Source organism: Rattus rattus, chromosome 1 (genome assembly GCF_011064425.1).
Source record: "Rattus rattus isolate New Zealand chromosome 1, Rrattus_CSIRO_v1, whole genome shotgun sequence".
NCBI lineage: Eukaryota > Metazoa > Chordata > Mammalia > Rodentia > Muridae > Rattus > Rattus rattus.
Genome location: NC_046154.1, coordinates 249,585,920 through 249,605,683, shown reverse-complemented (window position 1 = coordinate 249,605,683; position 19,764 = coordinate 249,585,920). Strand labels below are relative to the sequence as shown.

The 19,764-nt window shown below is 42.2% G+C and overlaps 1 protein-coding gene and 1 non-coding gene across 24 annotated transcripts in view; both read left to right on the top strand.

Annotated features, from left to right (window-relative positions):
- The window catches only part of Rbfox2 (RNA binding fox-1 homolog 2), a 241,488-nt gene that overhangs the window by 56,497 nt on the left and 165,227 nt on the right, over nucleotides 1-19,764 (top strand). Inside the window, exon 1 of one of the 23 annotated variants that reach the window (XM_032917914.1) lies at nucleotides 5,791-6,418. The exons of the other annotated variants lie outside the window; for them this stretch is intronic. The gene's annotated coding sequence lies outside the window, so the exon portion shown is untranslated. Of the gene's footprint in view, nucleotides 1-5,790; nucleotides 6,419-19,764 lie in introns of those variants that run through there. 23 annotated transcript variants of the gene reach the window in all.
- LOC116890613 lies at nucleotides 8,961-9,118 on the top strand. The gene has a single exon (XR_004386764.1). It is a non-coding gene; the product is annotated as a U1 spliceosomal RNA (small nuclear RNA).

Sequence of the window (19,764 nt, the reverse complement as noted above, 5' to 3'; positions counted from 1 at the left end):
GAGATGGCCATTTCAGGCTCTGTATCCCCTATTGCTAGGAATCTTAGTTGGGATCATCCTTAAAGATTTCTGGGAGTTTCCATTGTACTAGATTTCCAGTTCATCCCCAAGATGCCCCCAATTACAATTGTCTCTCAGTATCCTCTCCCTCCATCCTCCCCTACCTGATTTCTCCTGTTTCTGTCCCCACGCCAACCCTGTCCACCTGCAGTGTCTGTTCTGTTTTCCCTTCCCAGGAAGATCCATGTGTCCCCATTGAGCCCTCCGTGTTACTTAGCTTCTCTGGGTCTGTGGATTGTAGCATGGTTATCCTTCATAGCTAGTATCCACTCAGGAGGGAGTACACAACCATGTTTGTCTTTCTCGGTCTGGCTTACCTGACTCAGGATGTTTTTTATTTTTCTTCCAGTTCCATCCATTTACCTACAAGTTAAAAGATGCTATTATTTTTTTTAATAGCTGAGTAGTATTCCATTGTGTAGATATATCATATTTTTTTTATCCATTCTTCGGTTCAGGGACATGCAGGGACATGTAGGTTTATTTCCAGTTTCTGTCTATTACAAGTAAAGCTCCCAATGCCTGGAAATCTTAAATGATAAGTTTAAAATGTCACTCTATTAAAGTTTCTAGAAGAAAGCAGACAGATACTGTCTTAGTTAGGGGTTCTATTGCTGTGTTAAAACACCCTAAACCATAGACAACTTAAGGAGAAAGGGTTTATTTCAGCTTACAACTGTCAGTTCATACTTCATTGCTGGGAGGGAATTGAGGGAATTCAGGGTAGGGGCTTAAAATAGGCAGGAACCTAGAGGCAGGAGCTGATGCATAGGCCATGGAGGAGCGCTGCTTTGTCAGTGCTTAGGTCCACTGCCTCAGGAGTGGTCACCACCCACATCAGTCATCAGTCAAAAAAAAAAGTACTACGGGGTTGCCCACAGGTCAGTCTGGTGGGGTATTTTCTCTGTTGAGGCACCTTTTTCCAGATGACGTTAGCTTGTCTCAATTTGGCATAACCGGATAGCAGAGCTACCATTTCTCATTATTACTCTTTACTTGAACAGGACTATTTGAAAGACACAGGATAATCTGAGTATATTAATTTTAGGAAGAGCTATTTCTTTATGGGCTTTTACATCCCCGTTGTTTGAAAATACTGCTGGGTGTTTTTATAACTGCTGCAGTCCATTTTAACTCCTGAATAAAGACCCCGAGACCTGGTGTTTTTATAACAAGCAGCGAGCCTAAGCTGGGCAGGTTCTGAGTTTTCTACCCCTCTAAGGCTGCCTGTTTCCCAACTGCGTGGTCCTGGACCACAGATCTGAGCCTCGTCCTGGCTCCCCCTGGTCCATGTGTCCAGACTCATGGTCCTCATGGAGACTCCCTTGGTGACCTGCTCATGGTGACTCCGCATGATCGCTCCCTATGGTCTCTTCACACCTCTCCTCATGCTCCTTCTCTTTACTTTCCCTGGGACCTCTGACTCAGATCAGAAGTCATGTTCTATTCTCTTCTGTCCAGCTACTTGGCTGATCGGATCTTTACTAACCAGTCAGAGATAATAGAAAACCATCTTTATGTAACATTTAATCTGAACATGCTTGACCATGCTTGACCATCTGGACTGCAACTAGATGTGTCTGGGCATAGAAATCAGCATCTGAATACACAGTGCACAAAACCACTTCCCGACAGGTACTCATTAAGGGACACACTTAAGAAAGTAAAAAAGCCAAAAAAAAAGAAAGAAAGAAAGAAAGTAAAAAAGCAGATCACAATGTAGGAGAAAGTATTTGCTACACCCAGATTTGGCTGCTAACCAGAATACATCAGTTATTCCTGCAACTCAGCATATGAAAGGAATGCTGTAAAACATTTTTAGGAAACAACCTAGAAGCAAAGTGGACAGCATTGTATGAACAGGCACTTTACAAACAAACATGATATCAGCTGTTCAAAAGCAGTGACATGGTTATTCTCCAAGGTAGAGCAGATGGCCGCAGGCAAGTTCTGTTACCCTGCTTCCTGAATGGCTGAATGAAGAAGGCAGGCATTCAGATCCCTGAGCTTCATGCAGGGCTGGGAGAAACGTTAAGTACCATAGCTTTGGACTAGTAGTTAGTAGTGTCTCCCAAAGCTTTCCACTGCTTGGGACAGGAGTGGAGACATGAAGTGTGCACATACGATCACCAAGAGAGTGTCTAAGGGAGTGTCTCACTTTGATGTTGAGTCTTCACTACCAACTTGGCTGGATTTGGAATCACTTAGAGGCACACCTCGTGGTATTACTTGTCCTTTGAGGAAGGAGACCCACCCTGGACGTGGCCGGCACCAACCCTTGCTAGGGGTCTGAACTGAATTTAAAAAGGCAAAATGAGAAAGCCAGCTGATACTAGTGTTCACCTCTCTCTGCTACATGATCTACCCAGATGTGCACAGTATCCTGCCACCATGCCTTTCTTGCCATGATGGACTGGACTCTTAAACTGAGCCACAACAAACCCCTTCTTAAGGTTTCTTCTTTTAGGTATTTGGTCATAACCACAAGAAAAGAAGAGTGTACACAGCACCATTCTGAAGTGCCTTCCAGTATGTTATGCTGTATTTGTAGAATAGGATATTTACCACGTACAAGTGCTGTTGAGCACAGTGCTTCACAGAGAAAGCCAGAACAGAGGGGAGCATGGCATGTGCTCATTTATGTACAAGTCACTGCACAATCTGTGGTCTGTGGTATCTTTTACTGTTAACGAGCAGCTGAGAGTGACTTTGCAAAGGCACAAGATGGGTTCTAGGGTGCAATGCTGTGTCCTTTGTCTCGGTGCTGGATTTCTCTTGGGGCGTTCACTTTGTGAGACTGTATTACATTGTGTACATGGGATTTTGAGTCTATATGTTTATATATAATTAGCAAAGGGTTTACATGATGCATCCTTTGATGGCTGCAGCTGAGAGATGCTGGTCCCTCAGATGAGCTGTATGTTGCCTGTCCAGCTGGTAGGATGTGTGTGCACGTACATTTATGTGTTAGAATATCAAGTGGGAACGAAGGGGCTTTTTTAAAATTATAATGTCCTTGTCAAATATTCAGTGTGCTACTGATCTTTTTAGAGAGACATAAGAAAAGAGACATGAGAAAATAAACTCCTGTTTCTATGAGAACAGTAAGAAAGTGTTCACTGTTATCACCAGACATGGAATTTGGACTCGTTCTCTGGATGGAACACTTTCCATGAGTGTTCTTAGTTACTAGGGGCTTTATTTTGACTTCTACTTTTGTCATAATAAATTTAAAAAATAAGAACTGTCCACATGATATTAAAATATTTTGGAGGTCTAACAGAAAAAGACATTCTAGGCAAATCCAATCTGCTGTGGAAGGTCTTGAGAGAGATTTCCTATGCCTCCCATTCACAGGTCATTTCCCTTGACTTTCAACCTGGCCCTTACAATGTGCCCGAAAGTTCTCCATGTCTGCAGTGCTACTTTGCTCCCCTCCTTCGTCTTTAGCTTTGTTCTCTGTCCCTAGAATACCTCCATCTTCATTCTTTCCCTAAAGGAATCCTGCTGCTGCTTTACGCACCCTTGTAGGCCTTTGCTGTTGGCACGTCAGGCATAGGTGTGTTTATTTGCCTAAGGCTTTTTTTCTTTTGAGGGTGTTGACTTGTTTAATGAGTATCGGAAGTCAGTACCTGTTTTCTAAAGGATAAAAGCAGATGAGATTCTGTAGTATTGGAAGACGCATGCTTTGAATGTGTTTCCAGAGTGTGTGCTAGCTTACATTACATTTTAGTAAAAACAAGTGTATTTATAACTAGTTGTGTGTGGCAGTAGGAAAGAGCGATGCCAACTGGATCCCGTGAGTCAGACATGGCCTCTTTAGCATTGTCCTCTAATCACCTGATTTAATTTTAGTGGAATCCCTGCAGAAATGCTCTGATTGTGTATGTAGAATGAGGAAATTATAACTTTCATATGGATCCATAGGGTTTCTGGTTTAAAGCTGGTGAGGGGCTGAGGCAGAGCTCAGTCTGTGGTGACCTGCTCATATTTAGCATGTGTTAGGCCCTGGGTTCCATTTCAAACACCAAAATGACATTTACAACTTCTCCCCACCAGATAGAACAAGCAAATGACACTACATAGCATTGTGACAAATTGTGTGCAGCTAGGTCAGTGTAGGCATTAAGACTCTTGATACTTTTTTTTTTATCTCAAATATAAGAAAATTAAATTTCAGAATGTTATCTGAAGTTTTGTCATTTCACCTCATCATGTAATTTCTCAAGCTAATCTTAATTTTATAAGATCTGAGTGGAATCATTACATTTGTTCAGAAGTTTAGAATAATAGGATTAGAATAAGAAATTAATAAGTATTACATGCCCACTTACAGTTAACTATGGTTATTAATACATCAAAGGTTTAACATTAACTTTGATATTCAACAACATATATTTTATTGATATAATTGATATAAGAGAACATAGACACAAAATGACATTTTAGATTTTTTTTTTTATAACTATGACTATGTGTGAATGGGAGTAGAAAAACTGCATAGGCTCTGGAGTTCAGACAGACCTGAGGTATATACTAGACACATTGACATTTTAAATTTCGTTTTTCATTTGCAGAGTGGAGGTAAGAATATATACAACTCACCTTTTTTCTTCTTATTTTAAACACCTTTATAGTAAAGAGTTCAGTAACTGATATGATGGGCAGTCTTAGAGGCCACTTGGGTCTTCTGATACATGATAAGGTGACCATCTGCGTGTGTGTTAAGAGTTATGCTCATCGTTAGCCCACGGAGCCACCGCCACAGCAATGTGTGTGAGAGTGGTTTCAGCCAAGGATGGATGTTAGGAGTGAGAGTTTACCTCCATGAGGCGAGCTAATCATCTGTGCCCTCACTGCTGGGCCAAGAGAGCGTCTGGGTGGTTTATGAGTGCATATTGCACCGACAGTGTCTTTCACTGTGCTTTTGAAGCACATTCTGGATGCTTCTTGTATTAGTTTGGGAATACTTTCTTTTCGCTGGGCAGAATTATGCTACTTTCATGTTTTTTTTCTTTTTTAACCCCTGGGAAACTGGTGCCTTGGTGCTGTTTCTGTCGTGCATCAAACCCACATTTCCCAGTGTGCCTTGTCTGGTGCCTTTCCAGTTTAGTTACAGCTTATGCTTTGGTTTTCAGGATCATAATGGCATACAGTAAGTAACTCCTGCCAGTCAATCACGTAGGATCTGAGAAAGAATTTCTTCCTAGGTGGGAAGTGGATAGATAGCTGGGTTGAGAAGCAAAGCCTTGGTTCATATTTACCCATTGTTTAGGGAGGATAGTGGGTGCCACCTTAGAATTAGAATTTGGATGAAGGAAGGAGGAGCTCAAATGAGCATTAGGCACAGACCAGCTCACTCTGACAGATTGGTGGGCACTTCCAGAAGTGGAGAGCTTTGAAGGGTTTGAGAGAGTATATATTGTATTTCATGCATGTCTACGATTGTGTAGTGGTTGTCTAGAAGTGCATGGCCTTCTGTGGCAGTTTCGGACATTATCTCTGCAGGAACTTTGCTAATCATTGTGCTAAGCACTGTACTCATTGCTCTGTCCTCTGGCTCAGGGACCTGCTACTTCTTACTTCTTCTGTCAGCAATTCTGAGAGCATCCCTATGTGATGACAGGTGTGTGGACCTGTTCCAGTTTCCACAGTAGGTCAGCCCATGAGGTAAGCACTTGGATACAGAGTTTGCGGTGAGCGGGCTTTCTATCTCACCTCTCCACTCCTTCCTCCCATGATGGAGAAAGTTCCGTTGGAGGGCAAATACTGTTCTGCCTGTAGGCATGGCTTTTCTCTCCCTGGATTAGGGTGGGAGGAGGTAGCAGAGGCTGATGTTCCCACATGAATTGCCCCAATGCTTTGTATGTTTTTGTTGTTCTGTTTTTTCCTCTCTTGATGGGAGGAGGTGAGTGGGGAATGTTCTCTGGGCCAGCCCTGTTTCTGGGGCAGGCGATCCAGTTGATTTTAAGACTTGGCACTTATTGCTGCTTGTGTTTGAGTTAGGGGCCAGAGAGAAGAAGAAACAAACACTTTGGGGTGTGGTTTAGGAGCTGGTAGAATATAGGAAGGAGTATATTTCTATGTTCTCTTAGTCATAAGACACAGAATCGCAAGTAGCTAAATTTAGCTCAGGTTCCTGTTGAAAGCATCATTTTTGCGGGCAGGCAGTGGGGGCAGAACGGAAAACCTTTTTGTGTATCCTGCTCCATGAAGCCAATAGGGAAGCAGGAGGAGGTGAGGTTGCCATGGAGATGGTAGCTGTGTGCAAGGGGAGAGCAGCAGGGTTTAGAATTCCAGGAAGGAAGAGAGAGTGATGTCATCAGATTCCATGGACCAGCCCAGGAACCCCTGCGAGGTTGGTGGGGCGTTGGGTGTGTGTGGGGTGGGGGTGGAGTGGGAGTTTGAAGAGGGGAACAGTGGCCTCAGTAAGGTGTGAGGAGTCCAGTTGAAGCGGAGAGGTTGGTTGTGTGGAATTATGCTGATCTGCATTAATGCCTGATTTTGAGGAAAAATTCTGTAAATCGTTTCTGAATTAGCAGACTATTTCCTTTGTTGAAAAGGACATATTTCTTCCACAGAGGAGCTCATCAGATATAAAAATGTAGTATCTTTTTATAGCTAGATCCCTACAGTATGTGTGCGTGCCTTTACCCCTTGTCTGTGAGGGTGTTTTAGATATGTAGTTAGTTACCCGTGCACAATTCCTTTATGGTGCTCCATGCAAGTAAATGATTCATTAATGCCTGGTTATACCGCTTACCTTTCTATGGACGAGGGAGAATAAATTCTGAATTAAAAATTATGAATCAAAGCATTGCTTTCAACAGAGGAAAACGGCTTCAGCACAGTTGCGAGTACCCGCATGTTTCTATTGATAGTCAAGGACAAATGCTTTGTCTACATGTGATTAAAAGGGTGATTTTAAAGAGAAAAATGTAGCTGAACCTCCGCATCTGAATGGGGACTGTCCTTCCAACAGTCACCTAGGCTCTGGTGATCGGAGCATTGCGCAAGACACGAAGAACTCCGGTTTGAGTCAGCCTCAGAGACCAGTGAGGAGGAAAACATTTTCCATATCTAACTCCAGATTTTCCACCTCCCTCCCCCACCAAAAAAACATAGTCAGAATTGGTTCTTTGTGATCTCATTGTGTTAAAATCGAATCTGTGCTTAAAATGAGCTTTTATCCCAGTTAAAGCTATTTCAAGTGCGGGTTGGTTCTGAAGGCATTTTGTTTTCTGAATGAGAACTGCTGTATGCTGTAGTTCAGCGGTGATGTTCTTAGTGATGGCAGAATGTGAGAGGAAGAGCATTAGCTTTCTCTGGGTGATACCTCTGAGGTGACCCAGCTGGGGCTATTTGTTCAAATGTGCCACTGGCCATTGCAGGGTTTGGTAGTGTGTATGAGAGCCTGGAGATGCTGGGAACAGATTGGCTCAAGTCTGGACCTGGGCTCTGATCTGCTCTAGCTGACCTTGGACGAGCGGCTGTTTTTCGCTGCACTGTTTTCCTCATATATAAATGAGCTGTGATGTAAGAGCTAGCTTCAGAGTGCAGCTAGAGGATTAAGCAAGCCAATATGGAAAACATTTCCACATTTTATGTGTTTTCAGCGCTTGCTGACTGATCATTAATAATAATGCATATTTCTTAAGCCGGTATGGTAGGACATTCTTAGAATTGAAGCACAGGGGAAGCTAAGGCAAGAAAGTTATGAGTTCAAGGACAGTTTGGGCTGCATTCAGAGGTCTCATATCATAAAACAAAATGGGTCAATGAGACGGATCAGTGGGGGCTGTCAAGCCTGCTGACCTGAGTTTCATATCTGTAACCTACATGGAGGAAGGAGCAGACCGACCTCCATAAACTGTCCTCTGACCTCCATATGCATGCTGTGGCATGCCTCCCCTCTCCCCTGAACAAACAAACAAACAAACAAACAAACAAAATGTTGCTTGAACAATATTAAAACCAAATAAGAACTGAGATGATAGCTTGGTAGATAGAGCATTTGCTGTGCAGGTGAGTACTGGAATTTGAATCCTTAGCACCATGTAAAACAGCTGTTGCCTGTGTTCCTAGCGTAGGAGGTTGAGACAAGATCCCCACAGCAAGCTGGCTGGCTTCACTGACCACAGTTTTTGAACCCTGGTTTCAGCAAGAGACCCTGCTTCAAGTAGAGGTTGAGGAAGACAATGCCATCAGCTTCAGTCTTCCACATGTACTAGTCAGCTTGTACCTACTACATGTGTGCATTCACACATGGGAAACTCATACATGTACACCAAGCAAAATGTCTTTCTTGAACTTTGAGGAAGAAGTTACTTGGGATAGTATAGCCTGGTGATCCCAGTTTGATATTAGAATCTTTTCTACACAACAGGAGTCCCACTAGCAAGGGGCCCAGAACGCATTAGTTTTTAAATGTTTGACCAATTATCACGTAGTATTGAGAAACACTGAGAGTAACTTATGTAGGACCAGGTACCTAAGCTTTATCACACATCACCTAGGAGACAGAATAGTTGAAGGTGTCACTCAGACCAGATCTGACTTCCAGAGCCTGACCTGTCTTTACATTAAAGTGTAAGAGGTATCATTGGGAATAACTGGGCAATAACTTAATAGGCTTTCTCCACTGCCAGAAGAGAATGAGTTTGCTAAGCCAGTATCAAGCATTTTAATTGTACACAGGGAACTGTGCAAATAGATCTCCCTACAAAATATCTTCCATCAAATGTGTACTCTTCCCAAGAAGGGCTGTCTAGGAGCTGCAGGAGCTGAATCGTTGAACGGATACAGGGCTCAAGTGTTTGAAGAGGAGAGTGGATGAGACAGCTATGAATTCCTGATAGTTCATCACACGTTTAAGAAAAAAGTTTATTTGTTTTTAGATCTTAATGTTGAAAGAATAAAAGATTGTCAGAGAAGGTACTATGATCGTGAAGATGTTTATCCATTGCATTTCGGATGTGCTGATCCCTGTAAATTCCCCAAATTGGGGAAACTTGACTGTAATTTGTGAATGAGGAAATTGTGTATGCACACCCCTACCCCCACTCGCCCAAATCAAATTCTTAGGTAGTTTTGTTTGATATTTCCTTGACTGGTCCCAAGCAAGAATTAGTGTGCTGGGCTGGAAAGACGGCTTAGCAGTTAAGAGTACTCACTACTCTCGGAGAGGACGTGGGTTTAATTCTCAGCATCTATCTGGCGGTGTACAATTTCCCATCCTTAATTCCAGTTCTAGGGGATCCAGCTGCTGCTTCTTTTAGCTTCCATGGGCACCAGGCATGCCTATGTAGTACATTTACACATATTCAGTAAACAACACAGAATAAGATTTAGCATGGCAATTATCAGCTGATCCTTGAGTCATCAGCAGTGAGTACTGCCTTCTTCCTGAACAGGGAGTCAATACAATGAGAGGAAGTTCAGGGAATAGCTCTAGGGACCCCAGGAGAGAGAGCAGGGAGTTGGCATTGGAAGTGAGTGACACAGGCGTGGGAAATAAGAAAGGCCCATTTGTACTTAGTCATGCAGATCTGAGGGGCTGGAGAGGAAGGGTGGTGGGATTATGAGTGCAAAGCTCAAGGTACCAATGGCTAGGCTTTTCCCTGTAAAGTGCTTTTCTCTGCAGGTGCTTCTCTGCATTAGGCTGAATCTTAACATCTGTGTACAGTACATAATTACATACATGTTACAGATGCCTGTAAGTCACCATGCCAGTAAGCACTAGAGCTGGTCTGACCTGTTGAATAGCAGTGTGAATCAAGAGACAGCTATCAAAGCTAAATTGAAACAGTCAGTATGGACCAAAAAAATTAGTTTTTGTCTATGTTGACTTTTAGGTAGAGTATGATATTTAACATGTTAGCCTATCTCATAGAAGCTTTATGAATATTACAGAATGATCATTTTGGATGTTTTATTTATACTCAGAAACTAATTAAGAACTATCTTTGCTTGTATCAGGGCTTGTAACCTGCCCTGTCTGTCTTGACTTGCTTTGTAGACCAGGTTGGCCTTGAACTCACAGAGGTTCAACTGCCTCTGCTCTTGAGTGCTGGGTTTCAAAGATGTATGCCCCAGGCCTGGCTTGAGGTATCCTTTTTTAAGTTTCAAAGCTTGTGAAGCCTTGGGCTCAGTGAAATACCAGTCTGAATTGAGTATCACAACACACACTAATTTGTTGGTAGTTATCACTTGGCTTATTTAGTCATAATAAGTATTGTAATCATGTCTGCTATTCTATTCAAATTCAGATGCAGATGATTATCAATTATTGCACAAAACAAATTTCATCTTCTTAGAGAGTTCAAAGTTTCAGATAAAGGAACCTCAACTCTGTAGTTAGAAAACTTAGGTTCCAGGCCACTTTGTCATTGACTGCCTATGAGTCCTAGGGCATGTCATTTAACCTCAGCAAGTCTGAGCTTGGGTTACTGTTATCAGCCAAGGGAACATCATTGTTCATCGGTGTCTGCAGGGACTGGTTTCAGGATGCACTTGGACACTCAAGATCGGCTCACATATCTAATATAAGATTTTTTAATGTCACCCTTGCATATATACCTGTATATTTTAAATACTCTATTAATTTGCAAGCACAGTATCCGTGCTGTGCAAATACTATCCTGGATTGTTTGGGGGAGTTTTGACAAGAAAAGTGTATGTCTGTGCTCAAAACAGGCAGTTCTCCCTACTCCTTCCTGAGTCTACGGTCAGGAATCCACAGATGCTAAAGTTATAGATAGGGGTTGGAAACTAGCTTAATGTTACCTGGCCACCAGGACTGTTTCCAGTAAGATGCTTCACAGCAGTGAGTCCTCCCTCTCCTTAGCTCTGTAAACACAGGGAAGGCATCTTAAAACCTGCTTTAGTTTCCCTGTGTATGTTGTGTGAGTTTGGTGCACATCAGAAATCTCAACCTGTACTCAGAACTGTCCACATTTGTATGTGTGGACATGTATACGGTGGAAGCATTGTCTCTCACTATCACTGTTCTTTAGCAGGGCCGCCCCATTAAGGAGCAGGGCCTATGCAGGTCATTTTGTATATAGTACATTGATTTTTGAAACAAGCAGATGGTGATCTCATTCAACAAGGGAAAAATTTGAGGCTAAACAAATAGTCTCTTCATGATCACAGTTAGTTGTGATGCAACAACTCTTCTCTCCTCCTGTAAGTCTCTTGTACCAGTTATGACCTCAGACTAAGGTGTGGTCTTATCAGGCCACAGACAAAACAGGAGTAAAGGAAGGTACTGACTTTATTATTGCACGGCTCATATTAACTGTTCATAGGCCCTCTCCCTTAGTCATCCAAGTTCCTTGAGACAAGAATCCCAGTGGCAGTTCGTTGTTTGCCTTCTTTTTGTTTTTGTTTGTTGAGATAGTTTTGTGTAGCTTAGGCTAGCTTTGAACTTGTGATTCTCCTGCCTCCATGTCCTTGGGGCTGAGATTACCGGTATACATCACCACACACAACTTGTGTTTGCATTCTTGGTATAGGTCTACACATATTTTTTACAAAAGTCTTATAGGAAATACTTGTTCAAAAGGCCACTAAACTGGTTAGATCAGGCTTAGAATGTTGGGAACTTAATCATATAAGATAAGGAGGGCTATTAATGCTGAAATGGTGCTGCCGTTGTGGGTGGTCTAAGAAAGCCATAGAAGGCTGTTTGGATGGATCTGCGCTGGACCAGTTAAGAGACTGTTCTTGTAAGGATTCAGAAACAAGGTAGCCGGTAAGTGGAGGGGAATGCTTTTTGCTTTATATCATGTCACTTGACTTGAGGAATATTTTAAAAAACAGGAACATCCCAATACTTGTAGAATCCCACATGTATTGTGTCCTTAGGATAGGCCGAATGCCAAATAAGGGCTTTCTGTCTGTTACAGGCTCCAGTCCTGTGTCACCCCAAGCCTCAGTGATATCAGGCTTCTTTAGTTTTACCATACTATGGCATGTATTGCTTTCAAAGCCATTTTAGTTGAGCAAGTATTCACATGATCAGCTTTATTTTTATTATTTTTTAAAGACAGCATTTGTTTGTTTACTGTTTTATGTATGTGGATATTTTGCCTGCATGGAAGTCTGTGCTTCATGTCCTGGCAGTGCCTGTGGAGGGCAGAAGGGGTTCTTGGATCCCTTGTAGCTAAAGTAACAAGACAGTTGTGAGCTGCTGCGTGGGAGCTGGGAATCAAAGCTGCATCCTCTATGTGAGCAGCCAGTGCTCCTAACTGATGAGCCATCTCTCTAGCCTCAAGATTAACTTCTTAAAATGAGAAATCTGGTGGCATATAGTACATTGTCAAGTCCTCCATATTATTCTGGCATTTTTCATGACTTCAGTAGAGATATGATCCTTTATTTCCTGTTAGCAGCCACCAGCCCATGTTCTGTTTCTAGGATTTTGACTGTTCTCCATACCTTGTGTGTGTGGCCTCCTCAGCGGTGCAGCATACTGATAAGCTGCTACATGGTGCACATGGGTCAGCTTTGCACACATCTCTCAGTAGCCAAGCAGCAGTCCTTTCACTATGTAAGGCACTCTTTATGCGTGTACTGATATGTGGGTGACAGCTGACAGTGGAGCTGGGGAGCACTGCATCCACCCTTTGTTTGATTCATGTGCATGGGAGTGAAATGGCGGCCATATGGCAGCTCTTCACTTAACTTCCCACGGAACTGGCAAGGTGTCTGCACAATAGCCGATCTTTCACATCCCCACTAGGACCGCTCAAGGGTTTATAAATGTGTAATGAAGAACACACTGAGACAGGGAAGGTAGAAAACGATGTGTGTGTGTCCTTTTGAGTTTATTAGAGCTCTGTATCTCAGATTTTTGTCTGATAGACTTATTAAATATTAATTTACCATCACTTCAGCACTAAGAATGAAATTTAGCTCAGGGAAATGTATCTAATCCACTTAAGTGGTGCACAGACTAAGAAGTGAAGACCAGAGAAGTGAAAGAAGGGGAATTTAAATAGCCTGTGAAGGCAAAGGACCTATTTCTCTGTCTACTCAGAGTAAAACAAAGTGAGTAGCATGTCAGGGACTTGTTCTGGGGCCTCCCAAGTATCTCAGGCCCCACAGGACTGCAGCAATAGTAATATCTGTAAGACAAAATACCTCAGACCCCACAGGACTACAGTAATAGTATTATCTGTAAGACAAGATATGTTGAATGACACCGGCTGAAGGAGAGGGTGCAAGAAGCCCCATGCTGTCTAGGGAGGGTCGAGCTCCCTTTTTCAGTGACATTGCTTGGGACTGAATTTCTCACAGTGAGTTGTGACAGTGCCTGAGAAGCTCAACTGGACGGGTGGTGGTGGGTGTTCACATAGGGAGTACCCTGTCCCCAAATTTCAGACTCTTAAGTAGGAAAGCAAGCATCAACCAATAGGAGCCACTAGGACTGGTTCTGAGAAAGGACCCTGCTCAGATCTGAGTTCTAGACTCCAAGTTCATTCAAAGGGTAGTAGTAGGACTTGCTATATCCTTCTAGGCATGTCTGTCTCTCTAGGCTCTGTGAAGAAACGTAAATAGCAGTAGATAACCAGCAAAAATTGGAGCATTAAATGGACCCAGATTTGTAGTACTGTAAGGAAATTACATGTTTCTCTGAGTCTGTTTCCTTACTGTAGAATGATGTATCACAGATTTTAGTGAGGTAATATGTTAAGACATTAGACACATTTATTCTGTATTAGTAAGTAGCTTTTAATATTTCACTTGTATCAGTCTGGGCCTGTTCAGGAGAGAGAGACTGTTAGAATTTGGATAAGAAATTTGATAAATACAATGCAGGATTGACTTAGGTTAATCCAAATAAAATCTAAACAATGGGACACATAAAAGTAGATGTAATGTACTAATATGATTGATATGTGATAAAACATAGTGTAGCTTTTTAAATTAAATATATTTTTTCACTATACAATCAGATATCAGTCCTTCCTCTCCTCCCAGAGTACCCTCATGTAAGTCCTCCCCCCATTCCTCTTAGAAGGGGAAGTCCCCCTTTCAGTATCAACCCCCGACCTCACTCCCCTATTCCACCCTCCACCCCTGCATATCATGCTGCATGACTCCCTCCCCTGAGGCCAAACAAACTTTTATAATAGCACCTATTCATTAAGTAGGACACCTGAAAAGCTGCCTCCTTCAGTGGCTCCACCTTTCACCCCTCCAGGCCAGATCTGGACTTTGTTAGAGAGGCATGGCTCTAGTTCTGGATGGCAGAGAATGAAGTCTTAGACCATTTTGTCAGAAGTTCACTCTCCAGGATGCTGTAGAATGCTCTGCACATGCTCTGCTGTGCATCAGCCTGCAGAGGGCTCCTGGGGAAGCTTCCAGCTGTTGGCTGCAGTGTAGGAGCTGGATGGAAAGCAAACTGTTTTTCCTATGAGAATCGAGAACTTTTCCTCCTAAGGTGTCTCTGCTGTGCCATCTACTGACAAAGTTTCACATCATGCATGCTAGCAAAGCAGAAATAACAGGCCCAGAAGAAAAGGCAGTTTGGAGATAGAAATCTGTGCAGATATATAGAATGGGTATGTAATTTCATAGTCTTAGAAATGAAAAAGATGGTAATAGATAGAGATTCAAGGGACCTTTAAAAATGCAAAGAAGTTGGATCCTTACCTGTTGTACAAAGCTCTGCTCAGGGTGGAGCCAAGACCTAGACATGAGGAGGTGAAATCTTAGAATGATCAAGAAAATCTAGGATGAATCTTGGGGTTGGGGATTTAGCTCAGTGGTAGAGCGCTTGCCTAGCAAGCGCAAGGCCCTGGGTTCGGTCCCCAGCTCTGAAAAAAAGAAAAGAAAAAAGAATCTAGGATGAATCTTTATGTCCACACCCAGGTTTAGCTATGGATTCTTGGGCATTACACTAAAAGCACAGAATACAGAAGAAAAAAGCCAATATGTTTGACCTTATGGAGATTAAAAACTTTAGGTGGGTGGGTGTGGCATCTCATGCCTGACATGTCAGTACTTGGGAAGCTGAAGCAGAATTGCTCAGAGTTTTAGGTCAGCCAGGGCTACATAGCAAGGTCCTATCCCAAAAAGCAAAACCAAAAATCCAGACATTTAAACACTTTTATACATCAAAGGACACTAGTAACAGAATGAAAGGAACTCAGTAATAGAAAAAAATTGCAAATCATGTGTCTACTAAGTGATTGATATCTAAAACACAAGGCCAACAACTGAACCTAATAGCAAAATAATCTTCCACAGCTCAATTGAGAAAAATATTTTAATAGACTGTCAAGATAGTTCTGTAAGCATATATTAATGACCAATAAGGACAGAAAAGATGCTCAGTTCACTAATCATAAGAAAAAGATTAATGCTATCATTAGAAGCTACTTCATACTCACAGGATAGCTATTATTAAAGAAACAAAGGGACAAGATAAGCCGGCGTTTGTGAGGATGGGGAAGAAATAAAAATCCCTGTGTATTATTGCTGATAGGAATGCAAGATGATGGTACAACTGCCGAGGAAAATAGTTGGTGTCAATTCAAAAAGTTAGAGTCACCAGTAACATAGTTCTCCTGGATGTAAATCTAGATGAGCCAGAGACAGGTGGCGAGCAGGTACTTGTCCGAATAGGTGCTTGGCAGCCTTCCCACAAGTGTACAAGATGGTGGAATATGTTGTCCATATACAGTGCAGTGCTAAGGGAAGCTTTGACACCTGCTATAATGTGGATAGACTTCAAAGATACTGTGACGTAAGCCAGCCACAGAGAGACAGATACTAAGATTCTGTTCATAAAGTATCTAAGTAGTCAGATCTATGATGACCCAGTGTAGAGTGCTATTTGTCAAGCTATATAGAATGGAGAATTAGTGTTTAAAGTACTCAGTTTCAATTGGGGAACCTAGAAAGCTAGAGATAGGTGGTTTTAAGAATATAACAAATCACAACTTTTTAAGAAAGGAAAAAAACTGCTTAATATTATGTATGTAGAATATCCTTCAGAGTTTAAGATTATTACATTTTTATATTTGGAATATTTTCATGTTTGTAATGAGATTTGGGGAATGAATAAGCATGAAGTTCACATTTTATGTACCCTTTACATATATAATAATTGGAAGGTGATTTTTATGTTGCATTTTAAGTAACTTTGTGCATGAAATAGTTTCATGGTTTGGCATTCTTCATTTAAGGCATCACAGTGATGTCATATGTTCAGATTGGGAGTTCTGTTTGTACCATGAGCATAATAAGCCTTAAATGTGGAAGGATAAACTAAGGGAGACTCTTATTTTTCTTTACTTTAAAGTAATATTCTGTTTTCTTGAACAAATATTACTTAAATAATAAAAGCAAAGATAAAATTAAGTGAATTAAAAAACCCAGGGGATGGCAGGAGCACGCCCTCCTCACGTAGGAAGCATAATCATTGTAAAAGGCAGAGCTGCTCTGCTCTTCTTAGAAATAACCTCATTCGCGTCTTCCTCAGATGTCTAGCTAATGACTTTACTCATTCGTTTTGTTTGTATTTTGTTGTGGTTTTGTTTTGTTGTTCCAGACAGGGTTTCTCTGTGTAGCCTTGGCTGTCCTAGAACTTGCTCTGTAGACCAGGCTGGCCTCGAACTCATAGGGATCCACCTGTCTCTCCCTTTCAAATACTGGTATTAAAGTCTATATCACAACCATCCTGTTACAGTTCTTTTATTTAATTTTTGTTTATTCAAAAGGGTCTCAAGCTGGCCTTGTGCTTTTTATGTTGCTGAAATTAGCCCTGAGCTCCTGGGCTACCTGTTTCTACCCCCTTGGGTGCAGTGGTTACAGGCATATGCCGTCATTCCTGACTTTGTTTTTTTAAACATAGTTTTGCTCTCTATACCTAAGTCAATTTCTGAACAGATTTTGCTGTGTCACCCAGGTTGGCCTTGTACATCACTCTTCCCCAACATCACTAATTTTATGAAATTTGTTAACATCTGTGAAGCTGGATGGTCATTTGCCACATACCTGAGGAACTGATGGGAGAGAAAGCTAAGAGAGAGCTTAGTTGTTTGGACTTGTGGGGAGTTGCAGAGTTCATATTCACTTGTTACATAGTTTCTACTTCGAGTTATTTTGTAACAAGGACATTATTCCTTTGAGCATCTCTTGTGTTAAATTCTGTGCCAGGTAATCTTGTCTGGTGTTCCCTAACCATCACTGCTGTGTGAGGTAGACATTCTGTTACATAGTTGACAAACTGGGGTGTGGTTGCTTGCTAGCATCAGGTATTGTATCCAGTATTTGAAAAATAAACTTCCTGACTTCCAACGGGAGACAGGAGTTGGGTGTGTAAGATCAGTAGTCAATAGATATGAGAACAGGGGAATTCTAATTTCCCAGCCAGAGCCTTTTACTTGGTACCTGTCTCTTTAAAAGATTAGAGACCTTTTCTCAACTTTATAGCCTTTTCATCTCTAAGGAAAGGGATTGATTTATCTTTTAGATCTCATGACTTATTGAAAAGATGGGGTTTGAGAAGCCTGTAGTCTTTCCCTTCCAATTTGGTATGAAATTCATTTAGACCACGGGCATTTTTAATGATGACAAACGAGTAGTAAACCCTGTCTTAGGGTTTACTGCTGTGAACAAACAACACGGCCAAAGCAACTCTTATAAGGACAGCATTTAATTGAGGCTGGCTTACATGTTCCGAGGTTCAGTCCATTATCATCAAGGCAAGAACATGGCAGCATCCAGGCAGGCATGGTGCAGGAGGAGCTGAGTTCTACATCTTCATGTGAAGGCTGCTAGCAGAATACTGGCCTCCAGGCAGCTAGGATGAGGTCTTAAAGCCCACGCCCACAGTGCTGCACCTACTCCAACAGTGCCACACCTAATAGTGCCATTCCCTGGGCTGAACATATACAAACCATCACATCCACCAAGGTCAGAGTGTAGGTGAGGAGTTAACAGAACTGCCATCCATTGTGTGGACCAGGAGGGACAGTGGATTGTGACTTGCATAGCAAGAACGATTAGTTTACCAGTTAGTAATTGAACCTTAAACTGGAAGCAGGCTGGACCTACTAAATCTATACTCCTTAGAAATCTTCATCCTATCTTTACGCACTTTAACCCTGTGATTTGGAAGCAGAGTAATACTTGGTTGCTTAGCCATGTTTCTCTTCTTGAGCTAGAGGGATTTTATTTGTTGCTGTGGTTTAGTTTGCATGGATTAGCACATGCAATTTAGGCTCATGTTAGTGCCTGCGATATTTACTTCCTTCTCTGTTTAAACTAGAACCAATGCTTGAAAAAGAGCAACTTGCAGTGAGCAAGGTAATGAAATATCAGGAGCAATTGCCCCAGTCCATGTGGTGTAAATAATTTCTCCTTCCATTGTTCCAAATGCATTCAAGGCAATGACTTTATTTCAAGCAGAGAATAAGTCATGGGCATTACCCAAGTTGTGCTGGTGGAAAACAGGTCAGTCCCTACCTTAATTTGCTTCCTTCTCCTGAAGCACAAGTTTTGTTTTATTCATAGTGTCCTTCCTCTTCCATTTTGTGAAATTGGTTTGATTTTGTTAGATAAAAAAGTAAAAAGCAGTGGTGCTGACCTGGGTTTATTTGTGCCTCTCCTGGGTTTCAGCATCACTGTGGCGGGATGGGGGCAGTAAAGAAACTGCTGGCATGCACACTCCATTATTAGGGAAGGTTTCATGGGGGAGGGGGAAGGTAATGAAGGAACATCCAGAGGCACTTGCAAGAGTCTAGAGCAGAGAGTAAGGGAATCAGACTGGATAAGGCCAGGGCTCGGGAGGTGAGTGAGCAGGAGAGAAGAGTGGAGACATGGAGGTAGAGAATGGAGCCTAGGAAGGGAACAAGAGCATGAGCGTGGGAATAGTAGAGACTGTGAGGAGGGTGATTGGCTGTGGGAAGGTCAGGAGACCTGAGTCTGGGGTTTAACAACTACTGTGAGTAGGGACGGAGGGAGCCTGGAGGGTAGAATGGTTTCTCACACGCAGGCACAGGTGTATGTCAATGGAGCCCTACGTCCCTTCTGTCAGAGGTAAGGGAGGGAAATGACTTCTTTTGGCAGATGGGAATCAGTTTCACAAGTTCCTAAGTAATACCAGCTTTTATGTAACCTCCTATAGACCACTGTGAGCTCATTTCTGGATATTCGGACTGCCTGAGACCTAACAGTGGGATAGCTTTTGGACTTTTTAAATTGATCAGCTTGTTGTTTCTGCCTCTGTCCCAGCCAGCCTTGATCAGTGATACTGACTGGTATGACATGCTTTCACACAGCCTTAGGTTGGCCAAGCGTGACCTGTTGAGTACGTTGGGCACTGTGATGCCTCCTGAGGCTCCCTGCAGGCTTAGCTTTAGTACTGTGTGAACGGCCCCTTGGGGTCTAGATCACGACTGTGATTGGGAGCCAGAAGCAGGACCTTTGGTACTCAGCATTGGTAAGTCCTCCTAGCAACTCCTAGTTGTATCTAAAATTGCTTTATGATGACTCCCCCATGCAAGTGTTTTTTGTAATTTTGCTGGTATTTTTGCACATATATTACCTAATCAATGGTGATACTGATAATTTTCAGAAAGCAATTTTTTTTAAAGTAAAACCATTTTATTAACAACAGTGTGTGTTAGAAAACTTGCACGGCACATATGAGGCCCTTGACGGATCCCCAGTCTTTGAATGAGGGCA